Source organism: Nicotiana attenuata, chromosome 10, assembly GCF_001879085.1.
Source record: "Nicotiana attenuata strain UT chromosome 10, NIATTr2, whole genome shotgun sequence".
In the NCBI taxonomy this organism is placed as follows: Eukaryota; Viridiplantae; Streptophyta; class Magnoliopsida; order Solanales; family Solanaceae; genus Nicotiana; species Nicotiana attenuata.
In genome coordinates, this window is record NC_031998.1 from 38,712,885 (window position 1) to 38,718,023 (window position 5,139).

A 5,139-nucleotide genomic window follows, 5' to 3' on the forward strand; every position below is an offset into this window, starting at 1 on the left:
TCTCGGAATTCGATAAAATTTACGTCATTATATTCCTTATCTCCCGACGAGTTCATACATATCAAAAGTTCCAAAAATCCAACCACAAATGGTCCTCCAAATCCTCAAGTTTAGGTCTAAGTTTCCAAGCCCTAGTTTCTTCAATTTAGGCTTAAATTTCATGATTAATTAGGTAGATTCCACATAAGAATCGAGTATTAAGTCCATAAATCTTACCTCCAAGTGTTTCCCCTTGAATCCCTCTTCAATCCTCTTCAAAAAGCTCCAAAATTGCTCAAAAATGGTGGAAGTTAGGTTCAAAGTCGCGGAATAGCCTTTTTAAACATTCTGCCTAGCTATTAAAATTCCTTAATCGCGATTGCGGGACCTCTATCGCGATCGCAAAGCACAAGCTCCCCAGACCCCAAATTTACTCTACGCGAACGCGATGCTCATACATCCTACACTTACGCGATCGCGAACAAGGGACCGCGTTCGCGATGCACAAACTCGCGGCCGACCTCTGGTCCACTTAACCTTACGCGAACGCGACTTTCCACACGCGTTCGCGAACAATAACCTCACAGCCTCACGCGATCGCATCTCCCGCTTCGCGAATGCGAAGAACAATCTGAACTGCCCTTACAAAAGCTCTTACGCGATCGCGAGCCTCCTCACGCAATCACAAAGAAGAAAAACCTGCAACAGAACTGAAGCTACAATCTGCAACTTTTCAACATGCAATTTGATCCGTTTAACCACCCGAAACTCACCCGAGGCCCTCGGGACCTCAACCAAACATGCCAACATGTCCCATAACATCATTCAAACTTGTTCCAACCTTCGGAATGCTCAAAACAACATCAAAGCACCAAATTCTCATCGGATTCAAGCCTAAGAATTCCAAAGTCTTCTAAATTACGCTTTTGATCAAAAACCCAACCAGACCACGTCCGAATGACCTGAAATTTTGCACACACATCCTAAATGACAGAACGGAACTACTGCAACTCTCGAAATTCGATTCCGACCCCTATAGCAAAATCTCACCTATCAACCGGAAAATGCCAAAAACTCAATTTCGCCAATTCAAGCCTAAATCTACTCCTGACCTCCAAAACACATTCCGATCATGCTCCTAAGTCCCAAATCACCTCCCAAAGATATTAGAACCATCGGAACTCACATCCGAGCCCTCTAACACCTAAGTCAATATCCGGTTGATTTTTCCAACTTAAGCTTCTTAAAAGAGACTAAGTGTCTCAAACCTTCTCAAAACCTTTCCGAACCCGAGCCAACCAACCCGATCACATATAAAACTGATAAATAAAGCAATTAGAAGCAGAAATGGGCGAAACGGAGCGGTAACTCATGAAACGACCGGCCGGGTCGTTACATCCCCCTCTTTTAAACAAACATTCATCCTCGAACGAGTCAAGAAACATACCTGAAGCCTCAAATAGGTGAGGATATCTGCTCCGCATCTCCCGCTCGGTCTCCCAGGTAGCCTCCTCCACGGGCCGACCTCTCCACTGCACTTTCACTGAAGCTATATCTTTTGATCTCAACTTCCGAACCTGACGCTCCAAAATAGCTGCTGGCTTCACATCATAGGTCAAATCACCCTCTAACTGAACCGTGCTGAAATCCAGAACATAAGACGGATCCCCAATATATTTCCGGAGCATAGAAACGTGAAATACCGGATGCACACTCGACAAGCTGGGTGGCAAAGCAAGCTCATAAGCCACCTCCCCAATCCTACGAAGTACCTTAAAAGGCCCAATGAACTGTGGACTCAATTTACCCTTCTATACAAATCTCATAACACCCTTCAGAGGTGAAACCTTCAACAGAACCTTCTCACCAACCATGTAGGACACATCCCGAACCTTCCTGTCAGTATAGCTCTTTTGTCTGGACTGCGCTGTACAAAGCCTCTCCTGAATCACCTTCACCTTGTCTAAAGCATCCTGCACTAAATTGTACCCAATAGCCTGGCCTCGCCCGGCTCAAACCAACCAACTGGAGATCTACACCGCCTCTCATACAAAGCCTCATATGGAGCCATCTGAATACTCGACTGGTAACTGTTGTTATAAGCAAACTCTGTGAGCGGTATAAACTGATCCCATGACCCTCCGAAATCAATGACACAAGCGCGTAACATGTCCTCCAGTATCTGAATAGTACGCTCGCACTGCCCGTCCGTCTGAGGGTGAAAAGCTGTGCTCAACTCAACCTGAGTACCCAACTCTTGCTGTACAGACCTCCAAAACTATGAAGTAAACTGAGTGCCCCGATCTGAAATGATGGAAACTGGGACACCATGCAAACGAACAATCTCCCAGATATATATCTCTGCCAACCGCTCTGAAGAGTAACTAGTACAGATAGGAATGAAGTGCGCGGACTTGGTCAGCCGATCCACAATCACCCAAATAGCATCAAACTTCTTCAAAGTCCGTGGGAGCCCAACTACAAAGTCCATGGTGATCCGCTCCCACTTCCACTCTGGGATATCCATCCGCTAAAGCAAGCCACCCGGTCTCTAATGTTCATATTTCACCTGTTGACAATTGAGACACCGAGCTACAAACCGCACAATGTCTTTATTCATTCTCCTCCACCAATAATGCTGTCTCAGATCCTGATACATCTTCGCGACACCCGGATGAATGAAATACCGCGAGCTATGGGCCTCCTCCAGAATCAACTCCCGAAGCCCATCCACATTAGGCACACATATCCGGCCCTGCATCCTCAACACCCCATCATCACCGATAGTTGCATCTCTGGCATCATCATGCTAAACTCTGTCCTTAAGGACAAGCAAATGAGGATCATCATACTGGCGCTCTCTGATGCGCTCATATAAGGAAGACCGAGAAATCACACAAGCCAATACCCTGCTAGGCTCCGAAATATCCAACCTCACGAACCGATTGGCCAAAGCCTGAACATCCACTGCAAGAGGTCTCTCCCCAACTGGAATATACGCCAAAATCCCCATACTCACCGCCTTTCGGCTCAAAGCGTCGGCCACCACATTGGCCTTCCCCGGGTGATACAAAATAGTAATGTCATAATCCTTAAGCAACTCCAACCACCTCTGCTGCCTCAAATTGAGATCCTTTTGCTTGAACAAGTGTTGAAGGCTACGATGATCAGTATACACCTCACAAGACACACCATACAAATAATGCCTCCAAATCTTCAACGCGTGAACGATGGCAGCCAACTCTAAATCATGAACATGGTAGTTCTTCTCATGAGGCTTCAACTGACGAGAAGCATAAGCAATAACTCTACCCTCCTGCATCAGAACACACCCAATACCAACTCTCGAAGCATCACAATACACGGTATAAGAACCTGAAGCTGATGGCAATACTAACACTGGAGTTGTGGTCAAGGCAGTCTTGAGCTTCTGGAAGCTCTCCTCACACTCATCAGACCACTGAAATGAAACACCCTTCTGAGTCAACTTGGTCAAGGGCGATGCAATAGACGAAAATCCCTGAACAAACCGGCGATAATAACCTGCCAAACCAAGAAAACTGCGAATCTCTGTGGCTGAGGACGGTCTGGGCCAACTCTGAACTGCCTCTATCTTCTTTGGGTCAACCTGAATACCCTCGCTGGACACCACATGTCCCAAGAAAGCCACTGAACTGAGCCAGAACTCACATTTGGAGAACTTTGCATAAAGCTTCTCCTCTCTCAATCTCTGCAACACCACTCTCAAATGCTCCGCGTGCTCTTCCTGACTACGCGAATACACCAGATATCATCAATGAAGACAATGACAAACGAGTCGAGATACGGCCGGAACACACTGTTCATCAAATGCATGAACGCTGCTGGGGCATTGGTTAGCCCGAAAGACATCACCAAGAACTCATAATGACCATATCTGGTCCTGAAAGCTGTCTTAAGAATGTCTGAGTCCCTGATCTTCAACTGGTGATAACCTGAGCGGAGATCAATCTTAGAGAATACTCTCGCTCCCTGAAGCTGGTCGAACAAATCATCGATACGAGGCAAAGGATACTTGTTATTAATTGTTACTTTGTTCAACTGCCTGTAATCAATGCACATTCTCATCGTACCATCCTTCTTCTTCACAAAGAGAACCGACGCACCCCACGGTGACACACTAGGACGAATGAACCCCTTGTCCAGGAGTTCGTGAAGCTGCTCCTTTAACTCCTTCAGCTCTGCTGGTTCCATACGATATGGTGGAACAGAAATGGGCTTAGTGCTCGGCACCAGGTCAATACAAAATCTATATCCTTGTCTGGTGGCATGCCCGGCAGGTCTGCAGGAAATATGTCGGGAAAATCCCTCACAACTGGAACAGAATCAATACTGGGAGTCTCTGTACTGACATCCCTCACAAACGCTAGGTACGAAAGACAACCTTTCCCAACCATATGCTGGGCCTTTAAGAAAGAATCACTCTGTTGTGAACATAATCGGTCGAACCTTGCCACTCAATCTGTGGCACACCAGGCATAGCTAACGTCACTGTCTTGGCATGACAGTCCAGAATAGCCTGGCACGGAGATAACCAGTCCATGCCTAGAATAACATCGAAATCCACCATACATAACAACAATAGATCCACTCAGGTCTCCAGACCCCCAATAGACATAACACACGACCAGTACACACGGTCTATCACAACAGTATCGCCTATCTACATGGACAGAAGAAACAAGGGACTCGCAGGGCATATCCAGATAATGTGCAAAATAAGACAACACATAAAAGAAAGTAGAACCAGGGTCAAATAAAACAGAAGCATCCCTGCGACAGACTGAGATAATACCTATAATCACCGCATCTGAAGCAATCGCATCGGGCTTGGCTGGAAGTGCATAGAAGCGAGCCTGGCCACCTCCAGATCGACCTCCCCCTCTAGGGCGACACCTAGATAACTGTCCCCCACCCCTAGCTAGCTGAGTGGGTGGTNCTCCCTAGTCATCGAGAACCCAAAGCTGGAAGGTGAGGCCATCAACAAACCTCCTGATCCTCTCTCTCTCCGTAGCAACCAGCCAAATAGCATGTCGAGCTAACTCTGAGAACCTCATCTCGTACTGAGTAACAGTCATATCCCCCTGTCTCAACTGCTCGAACTGCCTACGCAGCTCCTCC

At 46.8% G+C, this 5,139-nt stretch overlaps 1 pseudogene; it reads right to left on the reverse strand.

Annotated features, from left to right (window-relative positions):
* LOC109233914 lies at window positions 3,662–4,080 on the reverse strand (annotated as a pseudogene).